This window comes from Malaclemys terrapin, chromosome 7 (genome assembly GCF_027887155.1).
Source record: "Malaclemys terrapin pileata isolate rMalTer1 chromosome 7, rMalTer1.hap1, whole genome shotgun sequence".
NCBI classification, from domain to species: Eukaryota; Metazoa; Chordata; order Testudines; family Emydidae; genus Malaclemys; species Malaclemys terrapin.
In genome coordinates this window covers 74,902,328-74,927,031 of record NC_071511.1, presented here as the reverse complement: position 1 = coordinate 74,927,031, position 24,704 = coordinate 74,902,328, and the positions used below count along the sequence as shown (strand labels likewise).

Here is a 24,704-nt window from a genome sequence, read left to right as displayed (position 1 = left end):
AGCAACACCAACAGGCCCTGCTAGTAATCATGGGAGTGAGTGGGTGGGAAACACAGAGGAAGCACCACGGTGGGGATTTAGGAGGGAGCAGGGGTAGTTTGTGCTGCTGGTTGAGGGAGCAGAAAGGCCCAGGCTCCGGTCAGTTCATCTCAAGGAACTCCCTGGGGTAACCCTTTGGCAATCTTGCCGATCTCAAGCACTGGACTTCGGGGGACAGTGAGTTGAGCTCTTCCAAGCGCTTGGAGTTGGTGATTCCCAGAGCTCAGGTTGGGGGGGGGGGGGTTGGTAATCTCGAGCGCTCGGGTTGCGGGGGAGGGTTTGGCGGTCTCCCAGCGCTCGGGTTTGGGGATCTCCGGGCGGGTGTTTACTGGTCTTCGCGCCGTCGGGGCGGCGGTTGGTGATCTCCGAAAGTTCGGGTCGGGGGGAGGGGGCACTGGCGAGCTCCTCCGAGCGCTCGCGTGTCAGGGGGCGGGCGGGAAGCCTTCGGGAATCTCCGCCGAGCAGCGCTCGGCTCCCCTCGGGAGGCACTGGGAGCAGTTGGAGGTTGGCGGCGCGTGAGGGCGGTGGTGTCCCACTGGGGTGCTAGCCCCGAGTGAGCCAGTCTGGCTGCGGCGGTTGCGCGCTCCGCCTCCTCCTCCCCGGTGCTGGTTGGTGTCGCTGGCTGCAGTGATTGGAGTCCTGCTCCCCCCTCCCGCATTCAGAGGGCTCTGGCCGGGCGTCGGGATTGTGAGCGGTGGCGGCGGAGCCTGCGCCGTGTCCCCTCTCCTCGCGCCCCCGCCTCCACCCCCACCGTCTAGCCGGGCCGTGTGAGGCCAGGAGCCGCTCGCAGGGTGCACGGGGAGCGACCCCCAGCGAAGAGAATGACGGACCCCTGCGACGGGTGAGTGTCGGGAGTCCCGGGGGGGGGCGAGAGGCCCAGCGCGCCTTCGCGGGGCCGGCTTCTCCCGCAGCCTCCGGCTGTCTGGGAAATGTCCGCCCGGAGTGCACTGATGGGGGGCACGTTGTGCTGCCCCGGGCCGACGGAGGGACATGTAAGCTGGTCGCTAGCTATCGCCGAGGCCCCCGTCCTACGGGGGTGCGCTGCGGGGCTGGGCCCTAGTCGCGCTTCACGCCCGTAGCCACCTCTGCCGCCGGAGCCCTGGGTGCCGCAATCACCCTGCACGTCGTGCCCCCTTCTCCTGCGGGAACAGCCCCCCGGCAGCGCTCGTTCTCGCTGCGTTCACCCTGCGCCGGGCGCTGCCTGAGCGGGCTAACGTGACCCGCGACAGTAACGTTATTTCCAACGCTGCTCGGCTCCCGGGGTGCTGGCGCTGCTCGGCAAAGCAGGCCCCAGTCCCGCAAGTGTGCGCATTGTGGGTGGGCCCTTGCAGTGACGCAGAGGGCCCATGGAAGTCAGTGGGTCTCTGTATGGGCAGAGCGGTCACCCAGTGCGAGGCCACTTGCAAGATTAGAGCTTTACGTGTTTGTCTGCTACAGTGGCTTCTCCCTCCCCCCCCCCACCCCACCCCACCCCCACCCCACATTTTGGTCATGTAATTTCAGGCTGGGTGGTATACAATCTATACCGGTGCAGGACGAGTCTCACTGGCATTACTTAGGTTAGTAAGGGCTTTCATGAAGGACCTTTAATTTCTACCTGTGTGAGGTGTTTTTAAACAAAATTATGTTGCATCGTTTCTATTAAACATGTAATAGTTCAACAGTTAAATATTAAAGTATTTGATAATTTCTGTACTTCAGGTAAATGGTCTGTTAGGTTTTAGGTTGCATATCTGTGTAACTGACTACAAAATCTAGAAGAAGCGGTTTGGCTAAATAATAACACTTCAGAATCCTTTAAATGTTTAGACTAGATTCTGTACCAAGAAACAATATTGCAGAATCTAAATCCAACAGTTTCACCTGTTCTGCAAGTGAGAGGTTGATCACGCTTTATATTGATTTTTTGTAGAAGGTGAAAAATCTGTTTTGAGAATACATATTTAAAGTGATGATAACTTTTCAGTGATCACCCAAGAAAAAAAACTTACAAGATAAGGACTGTCATTGGATATAGCACTGCACAACGGTGCTGCATGTCCAGAGATTTATTAATAGAGTTAATATCAAAGTATGCACTTCTAACTCCGTGATTAAAACTTGGTGGAAATCTGTTCACCTTTTTTAAATCAGGGTAACATTTTTGACATAGTTGTTTAATAGATGCATATTTTATATTACAAATATTTAAGATCTACTGATGGGGTTGAGTTTTTGTTTAGCAACTGTGAAGTACTTCACTAAAAGCAAGAACCTGCACCTGTGGGTGTAGATCTCAGTAGGTACTATTTGACATTCATTTAACATAGAAGATTAATGTATTTGGTAAAGCTAGAGTCTTATGACTTTCATAAGGAAAACTTACCTCCATTACTGTTTCTAAATTGTGACCCCCAAAAATATTTTTTTAATTTTTAGAGTGATTTTCACTGATTAAAATATGAGTATTTTAAACTCTAACTACACGGTATTTCAAATGATTTTGCAATAAAAGCCCCTATATAAAACCAAATTCTAATCTTGACATTGTCTCTGCAGATATAGCTACATGAACCACAAAAATACTGACTACAGTAAAACCTTTAAGGGGGACACATGTGCTTGTTCCTTGGTTCCAGTATAATCTGGAATCAAGAGTATAAAAATGTATGTACTCTAATATATTCTCTTGGTTTTTCTTTTTCCTCCAGTTGGTATGGATATGGAACCAACTGTTCTTATACAATTTTCTGTTAGGTTTAGGCTTTGTGACTGTTAGTTTTCATAGGGTTTTTTTGGGTAGTTACTGCAAAAGTTCGGTCAGTTTTGTTCTGAGGCCTTGGCTACACTTGGGACTTCACAGCGCTGCCGTGGCAGCACTGTGAAACGCGCGTGTAGTCGCGCCGTCAGTGCAGCGCTGTATGTACTCCACCTCTCCGAGAGGAATAGCTTGCAGCGCTGCGAGCGAGCGTGCAGCGCTGCAAGCACTGATGACACTGGTGCTTTACAGCGCTGTACTCGCTGCACTCGGGGGGGTGTTTTTCACACTCCTGAGCGCAGCAAGTTGCAGCACTGTACACTGCCATTGTAGCCAAGGCCTCAGTTGTGTTGAGATTTTGTTTTTGGCCATGGCAGATGAGAAGAAGTGTGTATTTGTTTTGTTGTTGTGTTTTTTAATTACCCCAGTAAAATGTCCACCATAGATGAATGTTGCTACTGCTTAAAAGTGTTTGAGAGTGGATGTGAAGAGGCTTCTGAATGAGAGCAGGAGACTAGAGCCTGCCTACTGGAGTTTTTAAGATGTGTTCTCTGTAGCATGGTATGAAGAATATTATTTTGGGTTTAGATTTAATATAAAAAACCCTTTGCAGTTATATTTCTAATATTTTTTTTGTGAAGCAAGGTAAAGGCTGTGCAGGTGTGTAGTGTTAAAATATGTTCAGTGAAGGATTTGTTAAGCATGCATATTAACTTGTATTTTAAAAAAAATATTGAGAAACTACATGTAGACTACATTAACACTTTTTTTTTTAAAAGGGGGGGTTTAAAAAAAGTGTAGTAGATTAGTGAACTTCAGTTTTACCCTTTTGATCTCTTAGCTTGATAGCTGAAAATTTCCATGGCTTTTTAAGCTGCAGAAGGCCAGAGATGTTGGCTCCACAGCAAGAGCAGTGGTGCAGTTCTCCTGCACGAAAGGGGGAGAAGGCAGAATCCAAGGGTTTGTGCATACACTGCATGTGCCAATCCTATTTCTGTCAAGAGAAACATACCCTACTTCACCAACCTCCTTGAAAAAAATCCATCCTCAACCCCACTTCTCTTCATGGCTGGCATCTTTGATGAACGAAACAGTCTGTTTTCCCAAAAGCAGATAACCAGCTATGAGTCAGTCCAGCTGTAGGGCTGTATACAGTACCTTTATGGTATGACTCACTGAAAGGGACTGATAGGGCAGGGTTTTGTTTAATATGTAAATCTTCCAGGCATTCTTGTGTGAAGTTGCAAATAGAGAGTTCTCCTAACTGTTGCTTTCTGGGAATGCGCCCCATCATCTCCCAATCCCATGAGGTGCTTTTTTGATAAGGAGGAACGCAGTCTTCAAGCCAGTGGGCATTTCTTTCTTTATCTGACCTCTGAAAATAAGCAATAGTGAGGAAGAACTCAGTAACATCAAGCCAAATCTCTTGACATTTTTTTTTAGTGGTGCAGATGGATAGCCCACTCAGTGGTAGAATATTTGGAGATTGAGAGTATGCTCAGAACCTCACTTCCTCCATTATTATTCCTAAAAAGCAGGATACTGTGTACGGCAAATAGACTGGTTTAATTTGCAGAGCATTGCAAGGCAGAGTAATTGCCCCTTTAGATGCAAATCTTCTGTGGGCTGATAACTTGGAGGTTTTTTTATTTTGTTTTTAAGCCGATTATCCCCATAAAATCTTGATGCTTTGTTTCTTCTTCAGTTACCTTACTAACTAACATCTGCACTCCTTGCTGGTGACATCAGGTTTCTGTGTTTCCTCTACAATGTCGTCGTTCTGCTTCGGAAATGAAAGAAACTATTTTGTCATTTTTTGTTTCATGATCTTTTGCTTAGAAGCTAAGGTAAAGTCTTCACAGCTGTTAATATTCCCCACAAGTGATTAAAATAATTTGAGTTTGAACATGTAAATCATACCATTTCTGGAAAAGATATTTAATTAAAACAAAAATAACATAAAAATTGAGACATACTGAATCTGATCTATATTAGACATATTTAAAAAATGAAAATATTGGAGTGAGAGATACATAATTCTTGGTGAGGATAAGGAAATGAATTGAAAAACTAAACTGAGTCAGTTAATTTCCAAAAAAAAAAAAAAGGACCATATTCAGGAATTTAAAACAATAGCGTGGGGTTTCATGGCACTGCTGTCTAGGAACAGTACACCATTTTTTAGTAAATGGATAAATATAAGATATATTCCTATTAAGGACCTAGTACAGCAATAATATTCAATATTTTATGCTTGCTCTTCATCAGCCTTAAGTTAAACAAAAAAATAGTTGGCCTGCCATAGAGGAGGAACAAAACTGAGGAGCTGGTTTCCAGCGTGACAGAATGTGGATATCTCATGCAAACAAGCTTTCCAACATCTTATTGGGTTTATCTTTCTTCCTTATTGGGGCCACACAGTTTGAAAGATTAACTCTAATAATGGGGCTGGACCTCTGGTGATGAAAAAAGAGAGAGACTGATTTAAAACTGGAAAACCTTTATCTTCATGATTTAAAACTGGAAAACCAACGGTGATCCTTAGACTCCTTTTCTCCTGACTTTTGTTAGAGGCTCTCTCCTTGTTGATACTGAGGTACTCAGAGATTACTTCCGCCGTCTCTTGTCTCTTAAACTACACAGCTTGATAAACTGAAATGCAAAAGACTGGCATATATTGAGGCTCATTGGACTATGGGCATAGTGTTGAGAATTTGTATAGTGTTAATGTGAGAAGATCGGGGATCTTATTAATTGATATTTACATTACTATAGTTGGGCTGGGCAGAATTCAATTTTTATTTTTTTTATAATTCTGACTGATAATATTAATGTTTATTTTTTAGCTTTTTTATTTGTATCTATTTAATGTTTCACAGGTATGGGAAATTATGGCAGGATCAGACAGTAATTATTTCATCACAGTAGATGTTGAGATTCAAAAAGTTGAAGCTTTATAACAGTTAATACAAATTTTCAGCATCACATGGCAAAATACACAAAATAAATATCCTTAAATCAAACTCTAATAATTTCTCAAGCAACATTTTTCTTTCTTTGCCTATCCATACACTGATTATTATTGATGGACTTTTTTTTTGGCGGCGTGTGGAAATCAACGTTTATGGACATTTACCAATAAAAATGTAATCTTTCCAAGCCTAACTATAGTTGTTAGATCAGGGGCAGGCAAACTTTTTGGCTTGAGGGCTGCATCGGGTTTCCAAAATTGTATGGAGGGCCGGTTAGGGGAGGCTGTGCCTCCCCAAACAGCCAGGCATGGCCCGGACCCTGCCCCCTATCCGACCCCCCCGCTCTCTGTCCCCTGACTGCCCCTGGACCCCGCGCCCCTAACTGCCTCCCTCCAAGCCCCCTCTCCTTCCTGACTGCCCCCCTGGGAGCCCTGACCCCGTTAAACCACCCATTCTCCCTGTCCCCGACCACCCCCAGAACCCCCACCCCTGACTGCCCCCTGCCGCCCCATCCAACCTCTCCTCTCCTTCCTGACTGCCCCCCCCCCCCCGGGACCCTTGCCCCCATTCAACCCCCCTATTCCCTGCCCTTTGACCGCCCTGACCCCTAACCACACCCCCGGCCCCTGACCCCCCCCCCCGAACTCCGCTGCCCCCTATCCACCCCCCCCTGCCCCCCTTACCGTGCTGCCTGGAGCACTGGTGGCTGGCGGCACTACAGCTGCGCCGCCCAGAGCACCAGTGGCTGGCAGCCATGCTGCCCGGTTGGAGCCAGCCATGCCACCATGCAGCACAGAGCACCGGGTGCAGCTGCGCTGCCCCAGGAGCTCGCAGCCCTGCCACCCAGAGCATTGCGCCAGTGGCGTGGTGAGCTGAGGCTGCAGGGGAGAGGGAACAGTGGGCGAGGGGCCGGGGGCTAGCCTCCCGGGCCAGGAGCTCAGGGACCGGGCTGGAGGGTCCCGTGGGCCGGATGTGGCCCGCGGACTGTAGTTTGCCCACCTCTGTGTTAGATGCACCAGCCCTGATCAGAGCCCCATTGTGCTAGGGTCTGCCCAAACATTGTGGGGGACACAATTCCAATCTCTAAGATTTGAAATTATATAAACATATGTAGCTGGTCTTAATATGCATGTATTCAGTGGTATTTGTGCGATTTAAAAAAAAAAATAACAAAATGGATAAATAACAAAATAAATACTTACATGACTATCGTTGAGTGGAAACATTTTGTCAGATGAGAACCACTAAAAACAATTAAATATCCTAGAAAGGAATAATTTATAGAATGCATTTCAACACTACACAACTGCATCCTCTGATACTCTTTCCTGTGTAAGCCTAGCAAAAAGTCTGTTGTGGAGAGGGAAGTAATACCCTTTATATGCAATTGTAATATGCCACCATCTGATTCAAGCTCTGCTGTAGAAAGAAAAAACAACAACTTCTTAATGTTGTTCTTCACCTCTACAGTACTGAAGCTTGTCAGTTTGTGCAGTGCAATATGTGCCTAATAACTTCAGGCAACTACCTTAATGTCTCTTTAGCAGTAAATATGGGAAATTATATAGAGGCCATTTTTAAATTTCTCTATACAAACTCAAAATAATTGTTTTAGGTGTAATAATCCCTAGATGTCATTTAAACATTTAATAATCCTTGCCAAAGCTTCATTAGAAAGCACTGGTATAGAAAATAAAGGTAGTTCCAGCTACTATTCATATATCTACTCCCACAGCTCATCACCTTTTTGAAAATGAGAACTATTATATTGTGACTGATAAAATGCAAGCATTATTTTAGCAAGAGTGTGGTAGAAAAACAAATGACACTATAAAATGTAGCAAAGTACAAACCTAAATAACACATGGCAGTGTTGGCTTTTTTTCCTCTTGATGCGTATTTCATGTCTGTCAGAGCCAAGAGAATTTTATTTCTCATATTACACCCATAACCTGTGTGGTCCTGAATCATGAACCACAATTTTTCTTGTGGAAAATAACTAGTTCAGGCTCTCTTCAGAGGCTGTGAGTTGTGCTATTTAAGGGTCTGATCCAAAACCTATTGAAGACAGTAAACAGACTTACTGATTTCAGTGGGTTTTGAATTAGACTGTAACTACCTCTGAGGAACATGATGCCTTCAGGGGTTAATATTTGTTAGAGTGAGTACTTTATATTTTCCCATGCCCCTTTTCTGTTCCCTATTACACTCCTAAGACTTTAATTAGGGATAATCTCACATTTCGTACTTACATGGCTGCCAATAAGACTTTGCAAACTGACCGCTGTCTTTGTTGTTTTTACTCTTCTGGGAACTCAGAATATGCAGATGCTGCAGAGATGCAGGCACTGTCCTGTGCTGCTGTGCTTGTGGGGCAAGAAACCTTTGAGATAGAGAGCACTTCTCATTGCTTCCTAGTGATCCTGCCTGCTGATGGGAAAGAATAGAGGTTCCAAAAGGAGATGTGAAAAACTTTCTTAAAGCAGTAGGGACTTCTGGGTTAGAGAGATGGAAGTAAAAGTGAAAATATTTAACTGAAACAAGGGAGAAGTGGAGAGTGATAGAAATGAATGGTATATGTATAGTTGGGGCTTGAAGATGTACCTTTTTCATGGCTTTTTGTTTATCTCAGTTCACTGAAGGCAGGGTGGATTTGATTTAAATCACTAGTCAGGAAGACTCGATTTAATCATGGATTTCTACATAAAAGTGCATTCTTGTTGGTTGTTACCTGAAGATCCTGCATGTTCAGACATGTTCCTTTCATCATCTTCAACGCAGCTTCCTCCTGAGAAGGAACACTTCTTGTGATGTTGTTTCATTCGGACAACCAGGCCTTGCATTTCTTTGTTGCACTGTTTGCATTTTGCGCTCATGCCTGTCTTATCCACAGGTAGAGGAACTTCATTAAAATATCCCCGAACTGGGTCTCTTTTATGGCCTGCTGCCATTATAGGTTTTCCCTTCTAGTGAGTGAATGATATGGTAGATTTCAAATCTATGAAGGCTACACTCAGAAAGACCTCAAGACTTTTGGAATATGCTGCTCAAACAGTTTCACTTTTGTTTCTACTGCCTATCCCTCCCTTCTCATGTTTATCTCCAGACTTCTTCTCCTTGTCCAGATCTATTCCGCCACCAACAATCTTCTATTCATTGAACTTTTTGAAACTTTGAACTTTTAGAGAGAGGTAAGGGATTGACTCTGTGTACACGAATTTGCAAAGGGACAATAGGGTTGAGGTCTCTTATTTTTCACCTCTATATATTTATTTAAAAACATTTTGAGAACTGCGAAGCTAAGCAGTTTATCTTCTCTGATGGTATCTTCTGTACTGAGCACTGAGTCCCATTGGGTAGATAAAAAGATTAACCTAAATAGTCTATACAGAAGCCCCTGGAATCCCATAAAATTGGATCACTCATTCATGAACTATTGAAACTCATTTACAAAACTTTTCTTCAACATTATATGAATATACTGTCTCACATTATAGAATTAGTATTTATAATCCCTATTCCATGATGAGATATCTTTGAGCTATTATGTATCTTAATTAAAACTATCTTTAGATAGGTTTTTTTTCCTCAGATATTTTTGATAAAATGCTTTTTGATTAAAAAAAATATCCAATTAAAAAAATCATTGATTTTTATCCACCCTGCTCAAAGGTACCCTTTTCTCCCTTTAATGGGAAGTGCAGGTCTTTTGATACTCCTTGGATGGGGACCCAAAAGCCTTGTTGCATCCCCACAGAACCAGGCAGTGCCCTGAGGATTAATTCCTAGTCGGTTTGGGAGACTGCTTAGCAAAGTTCTGACAGCTAGTAGCTAGTTAATTAGGGTGTAGTCAGCTTGGTTATGCTCAACAGACTAAAAGAAGGGTTTGTTATGCTCAGACTTCCTCTGTACTAGGGAAATTTAGCAAAAACCATCTCAAATGGTTTGACTAGGTGCACAGGTAGAAACTGCTTATAGGTAAGGCTCTGTTGATTACCTGTATTCTTACCATTATGTCAGTTAAACTTTTAAAATCTTGTTTATGAAGTTCTCTTCTGCTGGAGACAAAACAGAAATGTATGTGAGTAAATAAGAATGGGAAAAGATTCTTGTTAGTTTTACTTTTATGTGTTTGCATTTGTTGTGAGTTTAGTGATAATGTACTTTATTTTTAAATTGTGTATATATTGGTTCAGTAAAATGTAAATTGTTCAATAAAGCAAAATGTTCCAATAAAAAATGTACAAAACAAATAAGTGTTTTTTTTTTGTTTGTTTTTTTTACTGTTTTACTCATTTCAAAGGTTACATTTATGTTTTCTCTGAGCAGGTTTAACTGCCATGTTGCCTTAAAAAAAATTGCTGAAAGCTCCCAAGCCTTGTTTACACTAGGGCAGGGGTCGGCAACCTCTGGCATGCGGCTCGCCAGGGTAAGCACCCTGGCGGGCCAGGCCAGTTTGTTTACCTGCCGCGTCGGCAGGTTCGGCTGATTGCAGCTCCCACTGGCTGCGGTTCGCCGTCCCAGGCCAATGGGAGCAGCGGGAAGCTGCAGCCAGCACATCCCGCGCCGCTTCCCACCACCCCCATTGGCCTGGGATGGCGAACCGCGGCCACTGGGAGCCACGATTGGCCGAATCTGCCGACGTGGCAGGTAAACAAACTGGCCCAGCCCGCCAGGGTGCTTACCCTGGCGAGCCGCGTGCCAAAGGTTGCTGACCCCTGCACTAGGGGCTCCTCTGATGGAGTTGAACAAGTGATAGTACTGGTGAGAATTTTTTTCTAAAATCACCTAATGAGGGCTGGGCCTGAGAGTAAATGAGCTTTATTTAGACACAACTGCAACAGTTTAAAAACTCTGTTAGACTGATTCAGAACTGTTGTGTGAACACTATTAAATCTATTTAAATCTGGTTTATATCCGTGTAGTTTGAATAGATTGTTTACTAAATTAAGTTAATCAATTTAAGCCACAGGCTTAAATTCATCTGAAAGTAGCAACACTTGAGTGTGCATCAATCCAACTAAAAACACATCTTTAGTTAAACCAGTGAAAGTTTGTGTGTAGACAAGGCCACAGATTAAGATATAGTGCTACCCAGAAGGTAGGGCAGGGAGCTCTGATGAAATATAGGAACAGTCCCTTATGGTTTGTGTTTTTGAGTTCACTACGCTTAAAACTGCATGGAAGTTTCCACGAACCCTGAAATAAAACCCTACCCAGACAGGACAGTTTTTGCTTAGACCTGAGCCTCTGTTGAACTGTCTGATTTTGTTTTGCCCCTGGAGGTGCTACACCCTCCCACAACTCTTAAAATGTACAACTTTTTCAAATATAAAGATGTTCTTAATTTAGAGAATTATTTGGCATAATGAACTAAAACAAGGGTAGAAACTAACTGAGGAGGTCAAAAAACAGATGAAAATAGAAAATCTGAAAATGTCTAGTAAAAAGAAAATAGAAATAATGGAATCTAAATACTGAAGTTATACATCTGCTCAGCAGCTGTGCATTCCTTATCCAGAAATTCTGCTACAAAAATAGCATTTGAAATTTTGAGAAGATGGTTTACTAATGATCTAGAGTATATGTATTTACAATGATATATATTACTTAAAATCTGTGTGGAGGAGGGGAATTAAGGTGAGATCTGAATTTCCCCTCAGTCATTCACAGCTGACTGACCACCTCCTCTGTTATTTTAATAGAATTATATAATTCTGTTACTTAATTCCCCATGGGTTTCTTTTAATTTAATTTTGTTTTTAATTTGGGGGATGATAGTTAAATTATTCCATGTATTTCTGTTTATCATTAGACACATAGGAGGAGTTTTGTTATACTGGATCAAACTAGTGTTCCGTCTACTCCAGTATTGTCTCCAGTTGTGGTTAGCAGCAGATACTTCTGGGGAAGGTGTGAGAAACCCTGCAGGAGGCAGCTGTGGATAACTTGTCCCCTGGGAAGTTTCGTCCTAACCCCCAATAGTTACAAGTTGGTTGAAGCCTTGACACATATTGTGTAAAATTTAGAACTGTTGTTTGTGTACACCTACAATATTTAATGAATCATCATACTACGGCTGTATCTCATTCTAACTTGTATAAAATTACCACAGTAATAGAAATGGAATACGATGCAATATTTTAAGTAATTTTTTCTCCATTCCAGAACTGCACTATTTTGCTTTGTGTTCACTAATAATTTCCAAATTCACTTTACTCTAGTACCATATAATCCTTAAGAATTTTATTTTTAGTTTATTAAAAGTACTTTGAAGACTAGTGAATAAAATCTTGTGAAAATTGAAATTCAAAAATTGGGAGACGTAATTTTCTACTTGCCTTTTCGTTTAGACTTTTTTATCTTTCTGAGGAACTCATTGTTTATCCCAGAGACTTGAAAGATAAGATAGAACATCGTCCTCAAATGTATGACCACAAGACCATTTTTAGTACCATTTTAGTTGATTTGCATTGGTATATAGTGCATCAGTTAATGTTAAGAGACAGTGATGTGCTTAACTCCATAAAAGACACATGAGCAAAGACAATCCCTGCTTCAAAGAATTTAGACATCATTTTTAAATTTCTGAGGTTACAGATTTTTGGAATGTATTGGAGACAATTTTTTATTTCAGAAGGTGAAGAAAGCTACTGGGGGGGGGCTGTTCTAGATTTGATTTTGACAAATAGGGAGGAACTGGTTGAGAATTTGAAAGTGGAAGGTCATGGGTGAAAGTGATCATGAAATGGTAGAGTTCATGATTCTAAGGAATGGTAGGAGGGAGAACAGCACAATAAAGACAATGGATTTCAAGAACGCAGACTTTAGCAAACTCAGGAAGTTGGTAGGTAGTTTTTCAAAGAGACATGATTAAGGGCACGAGCAAACTATCTCACTGCGTAGGAAAGCTAGGAAGTATGCCATAGTTTGCCCACCCCGATCTAGGGGCTCCATCTTTTTTTTATCAGCTTCCCCCTCCTCCCCCTGCTCCAAATTAAAAGTCAATATACTGCTGGAAGAGAGCACTCTCTCTTCTTCCATCCCATCCCCAAGCCACCTTGACTGCAGCCTTTTGTTTGTTTACTACTTAACAATCTCCCAATTTATTTCCCCCATCCCTGTTTTTTGACTGATGTAAGGGGTGTTTTAATTGCTCTACCCCTCAGCATCCTCTGTTTTAGTCATCCTATATAATAAATAACCCCAATGCCTGCCACAAACAGTGCCAGCAAAGTAGCACTAGAATGAAACTGACACAATTGTCATTTTTGCTGAGGTCTACAAAGCTCTTAATAGCAACTATGAAAACAGTAAAGACTGCAGTCAGTTTGCACTCTCCTGCAGTTGGCAAAGCTATGAGTAATAGTGGAGGCTCTGAGAAGTTCTTTTTGGAGACTTAGGAAGAACTTGCGTACCTGTTCATGTTTTTAATGTTATCTTTGAAACCATAAGCCTATAATCATAAAAATTGAAAGCTTCGATTCTACCAAACTTGATGGTACTCATGGTACTACTTGCTGTGAGTGGATTTTTTCAGATCCAGTTGTTTATTGTATCCCTTCACACTGAGATGTGACACTTTTAGAGCAGTTTAAGATGTTAAGTGAAGAATACTGTGTCCTTAGTGAAACACGGGAATTGAAAGATATAGTATAATAATGCTATTCACTTATGCTGTCTTCCATTCAAGGATCTCATAGTGATATGAACATCCATGGAGTTAGCCTTTCATGATCCTTGTGAAGGAGCTGAATAATATTACCCCCATTTTACAGATAAAGAAAAGGCAAAGTAAAATTAAGTAATTTGTCATGGGGTGATTTAAGGAGTCTGTACCAGTGTCATGAATGAACTCAGATGTCTGATTTGTGTTACACCCTTGTCCTCCTTCCTCACAGCTACCAAGGCAGATGAACACCCTTTCTCTTAAAATGTCTGTGGGATCGTTAATTACTGTGCATGAACTTTGATTTTGTTTCTCATCTTAAAGGTTACACTTTGAGCTGCATACTGCTCCTTTACCAAAGGCCCAGAAGGACTGTTGAGTGATGCTGCAGAGGGAACAATGCCATCTACTAAATCAGTAACACGTCCTGCGGAATCCTGGTTTTTCTTGGAGTATTATCATTCAAATATAGACTCAACTTTAATGTGCTTAGCATAGGACCATTTTAGGACTTTAAAAAAAAAAAAGTTGCGGAATAGCTATTTCAGTGTAACATTTAGTGGTAATCTGAATTAAGTATTCTCTCAAAATGGAGGACATGAGCAGCAACTTTTTTTTTTTCTACCATCTTTTTGTTTTGAAGCAGGTTGAAATCTTGTAAAACTTATTCTTCCATTTCTGAATTCCATTGTTTGTTTTCAGTTGAATTATAGCAACTACAATCTAAGGACTTGCAAATACCACCCTGCAGTTCAGACTGCGGGTGTCCAAATAGCAGTGCATATGAATGTGCTGTGCTGTAACTTCTGTGGGTGCGAACTAAAAGGTACTAGTTTGCATTAATGTAATCACGTTTGAAGAGGATTATATTAATGTGAACTAGTGAGCTTTTATTTCATACCCACCATGTCCTTACAGAGGAGTTAGTGCACAGCACTTTGATATGCACTGCTATTTGTACTTCCATAGTCCAGACTGAGGGTCATAAAAACATAAGAACGGCCATACTGGGTCAGACCAAAGGTCCTTCTAGTCCACTATCCTGTCTTCCGACAGTGGCCAATGCCAGGTGCTCCAGAGAGAATGAACAGAATAGATAATCATCAAGTGATCCATTCCCTGTCACCCATTCCCAGTTTCTGGCAAACAGAGGCTATGGACACCATCTCTTCCCATCCTGGCTAATAGCCATTGATGGACCTGTCCTCCATGAACTTACATAGTTCTTTTTTTAACCCTGTTATAGTCTTGGCCTTCCTCTGGCAAAGAGTTCCGCAGGTTGACTGTGCATCATGTGAAGAAATACTTGTTTTGTTTTGTTTTTTTTAACCTGCTGCCTATTAATTTCATTTGGTGACCTCTAGTTCTTGTATTATGGGAAGGAGTAAATAACATTTCCTTATTTACTTTCTCCATACCAGTCATGATTTTATAGACCTTAATCATATCTCCCCTTAGTTGTCTCTTTTCCAAGCTGAAAAGCCCCAGTCTAATTAATCTCTCCTCGTGCGGAAGCCGTTCCATACCCCTAATAATTTTTGTGGCCCTTTTCTGAACCTTTTCCAATTCCAGTATATTGGAATTGTGGGGCGACCACATCTGCACGCAGTATTCAAGATGTGGGCATACCATAGATTTATATAGAGGCAGTATGATATTTTCTATCTTATTATCTATCCCTTAATGATTCCCAACTTTCTGTTTGCTTTTTTGACTGCCGCTGCACATTGAGTGTGAGTGGATGTTTCCACAATCACTCCAAGATCCCTTTCTTGAGTAGTAACAGCTAATTTAGACCCCATCATTTTGAATGTATAGTTGTATGGTCAGTATAGACGATATGGTATGGTCAGAGTAGACATGACCTATGACATTAGTTGGAGCAAAAAAAAAATGGTGTTTATCGAAGGCTTCAGAGACATGCTGAGTTTACTGGTATCTTTGGGACTCAGCTGTGCAATAAGGTCTGTAGCTGTCTGCTACACAGCTTCAAAAAAAAAAAAAAAAAAGTGGCAGAGAAGATCCTGGGATATAACAATGTCTCAGAGGTGAGGGATGTTATGATCAGAAAGATTCAGTAAGCCTGAAACATGAACAGTTCCTCCTATGATAAGCATAATTCAAGTGAAGACAAGTTTTGACTGACAGTGTGATTACTTGATCTAAGATGAGTTGGAGAAAACTGAACAGTTGCTGATGAAGAGGTTGATGGAGAGATGGTTCTTTAAGTGTGTGATGAAACTTGTTTGCTCCATAAAGGGAAGATTAAAAATGAGAGAATCAAGTAAGGTTCAAAAACAAAAAATAGGTGATTTTTCAACATTCCTGCGCGGGTATAATGGGCTGATTAAAGTTGTTTTTATTTTAGACCCTGCCGATGACTTCTGCTTACCAGTATTGAGATGTTATGTCAAAAGACAGTATGATTGCATCTCTGTTGTGACTTGTCTTTGGCGACAGAGATTGACAAAATATCTTTAAACTTGTTTGGATTTGGGACAGAAGAGTACCCTGGCCAGATTAAAGGATTTTACAGTTATCCAAAAATCTTCTGCAGTTGAAGATTGGATGCTTACTTTGTGTATTATGCAAAATTGGGGAGGGGGGGAAGAGTTGGTATCTAAAGAAAGTAGGTATTTGGAGAAGATATGTCACTTACCTCTTCTTCTCCCCCCCCCCCCCCCCCCCCAATCAAAAGAATTGGAACAGTTAAGATGTAGAGGATTCTTTTGTTGCAGCTGGACATATGGAATTAAATGCAAGCTTAGCAATATAATTGTGTGAGGAGTAATCTAAAAATACAGTGCTGAAATGTGTGGCAAGGTCAGAGGAACAATGATGAAGCCACATGTTTGCATGTGTATGTAACCTCTTACAGACCCCTCAAAATAATGGAAAACAGATTCTCTATGTGAAGTGCTTTTTACAAATGTACTTCCAGTGAATTCCTGAGAATGCTGCTGGATCTGCAGAACACCAGCTTTTTGTATAGAATCATAATTTCAGAGGGATGTTAGTTTGATATTGTCCAGAATCGCCTCTTAGAGAGGAGGAAAACATTTGAGCTTTGTGGTACTGCATTTTCCAGTACACAGGCACTGTTGGGATTCAGTGTTAACTTTTTTCTCATCTTTATAATATAAGCCAGTTAAAATATCTTTAAAAAGAACATTTTGATTTGATATTTTAATGTATTAAATAAATGTATATATCTAAGTGGATTTTACTGTCCTTTAATGCCCTAATTGTACAAACACTTATACATATGAGTAACTTTAAGCGTGTGAGTACTCCCACTGAGTTCACTTATAGGTTTGTTTACAGCATCATGGCCTAAAATTGTACTCATTTAAACTTTTTACAACTATAAAACTCATGAATCTTTTCCCCTCAAATGTTCAAAGGGACTCTGTTAAGATAAATTCACATCTGTCTGTCAGTTGTTTAGCTGTTAGCATAAGAAAGCACCTAAGATTACTATAACTGAAGAAAATTAAAGAAAATATTGTTTCAATTTTTAAATTAGAGTTTTAGAGCACTCTGTGTATAACAATGTCACTGTTCCCCTGGTGCAGCTCATCATTCAGTTTCCCCTGTGTTTTCATACAGCAGCTGGGTAGAAAAACAAAACAACTTTTTTTTTTTTTAAAGGAATATACAAAGGTAAAACAGCAACAAATTGGCAAGGGTTTTACTGTAAACAAGGGCTTTTGATCGTGTATAGTACCTAGGGTGACCAGATAGCAAGAGTAAAAAATTGGGAAAGGGGTGGGGGGTAATAGGTGCCTATCTAAGAAAAAGCCCCCAAAATCGGGACTGTCCCTATAAAATCAGGACATCTGGTCACCCTAATAGTACCAGACACCACTTTTAATTCATTTGTTGAAATTAATTTTAAGTTGACGTCACTTTGCAAAATGTGGAAATACCCAAGTCAGCTACCAGATTGAGGCAATTCAACCTAACAAATTGATAGTTCTTCTGGAGTAAAATCTGCAAAAAGCACTCCATAATGAGCCTATTTATTGTGCTTCTCCAGCATCACCACCTTTGTAATGCTGCTTCTGAGAGCTAGAGACCATGCTGTACTCGTATTGCAGTGATTTAATGTAATCGTTGCTGACATTAAATGTGTATTGTCACTGAAGCAGGAAAAGGCATTCTTGAATGTTTCATGAAGCATTACAGCCATATTTGCTTATTGCTGCTCTGAAAAAAGAAGGGCATTAGCAGAGAAGATTCTGTAAATTGTGTATAGATTGTCTTATTTATAGCACAAGGGGTCTCTGACCCAGTTGAAGCCTCTACGTGCTTTTTGTATAGCTCTGCCAATGTTTTGTTATTTTCTTTAATTGTTAAAGTTAATACCTTGTGACAGATGTTCGAGTGAGAGCCATGGAGACTATTTTGCTTGTCCAAAGAGCAAGTATATCACAAGGAAGTGGCGTGCACTGCTCCACCTAACCCTAGACTCAAGAGACAACATCTAGGAATCAGAGAGTGGAGGTTCTTTGTTGATTTAATCTTTAGCCTTTGCCAAAGCTATAAGAAGGATGCCAATGGTAGTATTGTGATGTGAACACCTCCAAAAAAAAGAGAACTGAGACCACCAACTCGTTTTACGGAATCCATTGAACAGGTGTCAGGTAGTCATTACCATCTGTAACTGGATTGCTTGGTGGATTGAGCCTTCGTTTGATATACCTGGTATACCAGTCTTGATCCCTAATAGGTTCTCAATTAATTTATTGAGATACAGAAATGCAATTACTATATTAGGTAAAATTCCTGATTGACTCTGTGTTTTTATTATTGAGATTAAATGTTTTGAAATTGGCAAGTAGTTCATAATAAGGTGTTTGCTTCTGGAATTTTGTTTAAAAATACACAGTAAAATATTTTATATTAGGAGGAAGAAGGTGGTTACTGCAGGATCTGTACCTACTTATTAGACTGGTTGTATGGATTAACATTTATATATTTTTAGAACGTATGCATTATGGTATGCATGGTAATATGGTGCATTAATGTCAATCAGTCTTCATAAATTTTAATCCACCGAAGTGAATATGCAATTAGTATTTTTTAAAGAAAAAAATAATGGATTTTTAGATACTTATCCGTTTTCCTAGGTTGATATTAATATAGGGACACAGATTACTACAGAAAATATAGTGCCAGTAGATAAATTATGTCCTCGCCTTGAATACTATGTACAGTTTTGGTCACCTAATGTCAAAAAAATAAGCAGAAATAGATTAATTCCAAAAAGGAATATGTAAAAGCCATAAGAAGGATTCCGTAAGAGGAGAGACTTAAAAAGCCTATAGTTATGCAATTTGGAAATATGAAAAGGAGATAGTAGTGTATTAAATAATGAATGATGTGGACAAGGTCAGTCAAATTATTTGGTGTACCTTTTTCCATAATAAAAGAGCAAGGGGTTACTGAAACACTATTAAAAGATAGAAATTCTATGCACATATAACTAGGCTTGGAAAGATTAGGTTTGTAGTGGTAAATGATGATTTCACCGTATACACACAAGTTGACAAAAAGATATTTCCATTGATGATGATAGAAATCTATAGAAAGGCAAAATAAGAAAAATCTGCTCTAGAAATTTTGAGTTTGATTTAAATAATATGCTTTGTATGTTTTGATGTATGAGGTTGATAGTTTTTTAACAATTGTAAAGGTTTAACTTTTTAAATCTTAGCATCTGCTGTCATTAAATAGTTGTCTGCCCCTCCCATAATTTTCCACAACTGAAAATTTAAATGAAAAACAAGCTTAAAACCTACAGTTTTGTGCAACTGAGAAAATTTAAATAGACAAAATTTAAATGCTTAAAAATGAACATGGATATTATCTGTCAAAATTATAAAAAAATAAAAACTGAATTTTGCCAAACCTACATATAAATACGCTGTGAAATTCATTGCTGCAGGTTATTGAGGCACATACAGCATCTTACCAAGAGTCTTTTTAAGAAGTCTGATATTTATTGGAATAATAGTATTTTGCAAAGGTGCGTTGTTGGGTGATTGAGAGGCATATTTTTAATTATCCAGTATTATCTACTAAAACCCTTTTTATTTCTATATGAATCAAAAGAAATAATAACTTATCTATTGTGGGTTCTTAGGTGGGCCCCCATTACTGTAGTATCTGAGGACTTGTGTATTTATCCTCACAAGACTTGTCTTGTCCTATAAAGGATGTTTTTCTCATTAGCTCTTCGGGCAAGGATCATCTTTTTGGTGTGTGTGTGTGTGTGTGTGTGTGTGTGTGTGTGTGCAAACTTGGATCACTGGCACTGTGGTAATACAAATAAATAACTTCATAGATGGGGGAACTGATGCGGAGAGAGACTAAGGCAGGGGTTCTCAGAACAAAATTTTTGGTGATCTGAGAATGTGGCCACCAACTCTTGTTGATGGCCACTCTCACACTTTTTCCTAAAATACACCTCTACCCTGAAATAACGTGACCTGATATAACACGAATTTGGATATAACGCAGTAAAGCAGCGCTCCGAAGGGGTGGGGCTGCGCACTCTGGTGGATCAAAGCAAGTTCAATATAAAGGGGTTTCACCTATAACGTGGTAAGATTTTTTGGCTCCCGAGGACAGCGTTATATCGGGGGTAGAGGTGAACTTAATTAGCTGTAGAAAAACAAAATAAATATACACATATACATGTCCAAATCATTGTAATTTATTTATTGCTAGCTAGTAAGTCTGTTGTGAAAAGTAATATTTACAAACATACTGACTTACTCAGCCCTGGCAAGCCTGGGGACAAATTAAGCCCTGGAAGGGCAGCCAGTGCGGGTCAGGGGAGATGGGGGTGGAGAACTGGGGGAAGCAGCGAGGGGCTGGAGTCTGAAGCCCTTCTGCCAGAGCCTAAAGCCTTGTGACTGGAGGATAGGGTGACCAGACGTCCCGATTTTATCGGCACTGTCCCGATATTTGCTTGTTTGTCCCGCGTCCCGACCAATGTTAGGTTGGGACACTGGACAAACAAGCAAAGGCTCTGGAGCCCAGAAGGGCTCGCGCCACCCCCCGCCCTGACTCCGTCCCCTCCTTCCCCCATTGGCTCCATCCCCAAATCCCCGCCTCTTCCCCAAGCACGCCATTCCTCCTCCCTCCACAAGTGCTGGAGGGAGGCCCTGGAGATGCAGAGGGAGCACAGGGCCAGAGTGAGTGAGAGTCCGGCCTGGCCCCGAGCGCAGGCAGGACTCAGTCGGGTGGTACCTGGAGGGAGAGTAGGAGGGCGGCCCACGGGGCCAGGTGGTGGCTGTTCTCCCCACCTGGGCAGCGGGACTTGGGAGCAGCTGCTGCTGCAGCTCCTACTGCCGCGACCGGAGGAAGCGGCTATGGCGCTCGGCAGCTCTGGCGCTTGGGCCCGAACCCCCCAAACCCGGGTCTGTTGCGGGGACCCAGCAGCGCGCACGCTGCGCCCAGCCCTTGGCCAGTCGCGTCTGGGCTGGCTGCCCAGCTGGTGCAATCCCACGGCGGTCCCGGGGCGGAGGCATCAGCAGCCCAGCCCCGTTCGTTCCCCTGCTTCCTCCGGCCGCGGCAGTAGGAGCTGCAGCAGCAGCTGCTCCTGAGTCCCGCTGCCCAGTGGGGAGAACAGCCGCTGCCTGGCCCCGCGGTCCGCCCTCCTACTCTCCCTCCAGGTACTGCCCGACTGAGACCTGCCTGCGCTCGGGGCCAGGCCGGACTCTCACCCCGGCCCCGCGCTCCCCCTGCGTCTCCGGGGCTTCCCTCCAGCGCTTGCGGAGGGAGGAAGAAGGAGGGGAGTTGTTTTTTTGCTCTGACGCAGTTTTTGTTTGTTTGTTTGTTTTGCCCCGCCCCCGGCGCGTCCCGCTATGACCTGGGTGATCTGGTCACCCTACTGGAAGACAGGACCCAGGGACGGGCCATGTGGCTGGAGCCTGGGGCCTGCTGCCATGCAGTCTGAGCCCGGGGCTGGAGCCCGAAGCCCCGTATCCAGAGCCTGCTGGCCCACCACCCCAGGGCTGAAGCCTGAGCCCCACTGCCTCATAGAACGTGGGGAAGTCGCAGGCTGCCTGTTCTTACAGCATTGTGCCCCAGATGTCTCCAGAGGGGGGCAAGGCCCAATCCATGCTGGTGGCCCGAGCAACCAACACCAAGGCGGTGCATCCAGGAGCAATAGGAAGGAGAAGGGAGAGCTACTTTGCCCCTATCCCTCCCATCACATCCCAGGAGGCTGTGGCCATAAGAAAAGCCTCTGGTGGCCGCATTTGAGAAATGTTGCACTAAGGGGTTTGTCTGTGCTGCTGAGCCAGGTCAGCTGACTTGGGCTTCAAATGTTCAGATTGTGGAGTTGTAAAATTGCAGAGTAGATGTTTAGGCTGTGAGATGGGGGCGGGGAGGGTCTCAAAGTCTGGGCTACCACTGTAACTCAGGATCTCACAGGAGCAGGGAATTGAAACTGAGGTTCCTGCATCCCAGGCTAGTGTCTTAAGCACTGGATCACTCTTATTCTCTGAACCTAGTTTTTAAAATAGTAAATAAATAACATGACAGACATGATACTGGACTAGATAAACCACTGATCTGTACTAGTATGGTAGTGCGTTCATTTTATTTCAGTCAGCCCTATGATACCTAAAAATGCAAAAATTGTTCTAAATGTACTGTAAGAAAAGATTTTTTTTTCCAGCAATTATTTTTGAAGTAAGTGTTTTTGGGTTTTTTTAAAATTACCCTTCTTTCTACCATCAGAATGATCACTGGCCGATACTTTTTAAATCTTAGTGTCTCAAAACTACTGTTTGCTTAATTAACTGAAACTTGTTTTCAGTATGGTAAAGGTATTAGCCCTTTTCTATGTGGCTGAATTTCAACCAAATTTATTTTGAATGATGACATTCCAAAAATCTTGTTGCATAAAATCAGTTTCGGGTGACAGCCATCAGTGAAAAAAAGTTGTATTGACAAAGCTTCTAATTTGTGCAATTTTTATAAGACTGGTGTAAATCTAAGCTGTCCTTTTAATTTTTATTTTTCGATGGGTATTTTTTTGTGCATGTGTGTGTAATCAAGGGTTGAAACCCGGAGTACATAAAACACTGGTACAATAAATAAACGATGTACTTATCGCTTGAAAAATTGGTCAGATTTATAACTATATCATGCTCTTAACTTGAGTAAATGACATGGTTTTAATATGGTTAATGGATTTCTAACTTGATTTCATAATCATTGGGGTCTGAAATCCACATTATTGAATGTAAAAGAAACATTCTCCACCTTTATTTATTGCACGTTTCCAAGTAACTTCTATTGTCTTCATTTCTAAGATTAGTAAAAGTTAAATGGGTTACAAATCAGCATGGAGGTGAATCAAAGTACTGAGACCTTCATAGCTGTAGTAAAACTGTTGTGTTTTTTTTTTTTTTTTTTTTTTTTTTTTTAACCAGTGGCTTTTATTTTGCAAGCAGACATGTTAATAGTAAATAATTAGATATGCAGCTATAAAGGACATATCCAAATATAATGTAGACTCAATTCCTGTGAATCTTTAAATAAAAAAGGTTTTCGTTCTTATTTCAGAAGAACATATAGATAGATAGCTCCCTGCTATGTAGTGCTGCGATGCCATTTTAAGAGGTTAAATTACTTTCTAAATGTTGCTGTGAAGGAGGAGGCAAGGGAAGAGATCAAGTTACTCATTCTGCATTCCAGAGCCTACCACTACACTTGAGGGCTGGAGACATGCTGGCGAGGCTAGAATACGCAATGTCTTTAGCCCTGCCCCCACTTAGAGGAGAGACACCAAAGAGATTTTCTTTAAAAGGGGCCTGAAAAGGGGGAAACAGTGTTTTTCCCCAGATATTTTTACGCACAGTTACTTGACATTATGGCTATTCCAACCTCTGTAGATGTAACAAAGGCACAACTTTTTGTAATTTGTTTGAGACATTTTACCTTATTTGGATTTTAAGTTACATTGGCTGATCGCTTTTTACTCCAATTAACTTAAAAAGGCCTTCTTACTATTTGGGAAGGAACTTGCCCTTGAAATAATTTTTTTTAGATGCCAGAAAATCTCTCTCATCAGTCGCTGTAGTATTTAATTTTGTGTTTGGTTCTAAAAATACTAGATTTTGTCAGAAACATTGTTTTGCTTAGAATAACATATTTTTGAGGAGAGTTATGAAGTTCATTAACTCAAATGTGTGTTTATTTCCCTCTCCTATGTTCCTTTTATAATTCACTATAATACACTTTTTTAATTAGACAAAATTACTTAAATTATTAGAATTTGTTACTCCTTTCAGTAGTTTCTTATTGACATAGAGCATTTGTGTATGTATATGTGAAAGATATTGTGCTACTTTGTATGTTTTCCTGACTCCTATCACAAATAACAATTAGAAATATAACAGACTTGAAAATACATTATTTTTAAATATTCATCATTATTTGATATTTGCATTACAGTAGTATCTCTAGAGGTTCCCATCAATGATTGGGCCTGCTAGGAACTAAATACACCTCTACCCCGATATAACGCTGTCCTCGGGAGCCAAAAAATCTTACCGTGTTATAGGTGAAACCGCGTTATATCGAACTTGCTTTGATCCACTGGTGCACAGTCCCTCCGTCCCCCCGGAGCGCTGCTTTACCGCGTTGTAGCCAAATTCGTGTTCTATCGGGATAGAGGTGTACATGCCCATATGTCAAAAAGACTGTGCTCCAAAAATCTACATGCAAAAATATATTGATACGATTTCTTATATGTGCGCTTAAGAAGTCTCACGTTGAATTGGGAACACTGTGCTGTATGGAAATAGGAAGGACTAACTTAGGCCTCGATTCTGGAACTCTTAAACACCAGCATAAATTTACCATCATATGTAATCCAGTTGACTTAAATTGGACTATTTACACAAGTAAGAATTTGCAGGGTCATGGTCTTATGGGAAGACATTAATTTGAAACCTACTCAATTAAAAAAAAAAAAAAAGTTAAAACTAATTGTGGGTAATACACATGCTTCCAAGTCACCCTGCCAATCACATTTTCCTATCTTTTAAGCTGTCTTTCTCTACCTTGCTGTTGTATGAGAGACCCACAAAACCAAGATATATTATAGCTCCTGCCCTGCATCAGGGTTTGCTGTCATGCACCCCTGTACTTGTATGGTGTCCCATTGAACCTTATAGGACTCTGCACAATAGTCCTTTCTAATGGATCTCATTACTGGGCTGTAGCCTAAATGACAGAATGTACACACAGCACAGTAAAA

The 24,704-nt window shown here is 41.4% G+C and overlaps 1 protein-coding gene across 1 annotated transcript in view; it reads left to right on the top strand.

Moving 5' to 3' along the window:
• The first annotated feature begins 499 nt into the window (after positions 1–499).
• BMPR1A (bone morphogenetic protein receptor type 1A) overlaps positions 500–24,704 on the top strand; it is a 178,646-nt gene continuing 154,441 nt past the window's right edge. The window contains exon 1 of the mRNA XM_054034411.1: positions 500–880. The gene's annotated coding sequence lies outside the window, so the exon portion shown is untranslated. The remainder of the gene's footprint in view (positions 881–24,704) is intronic.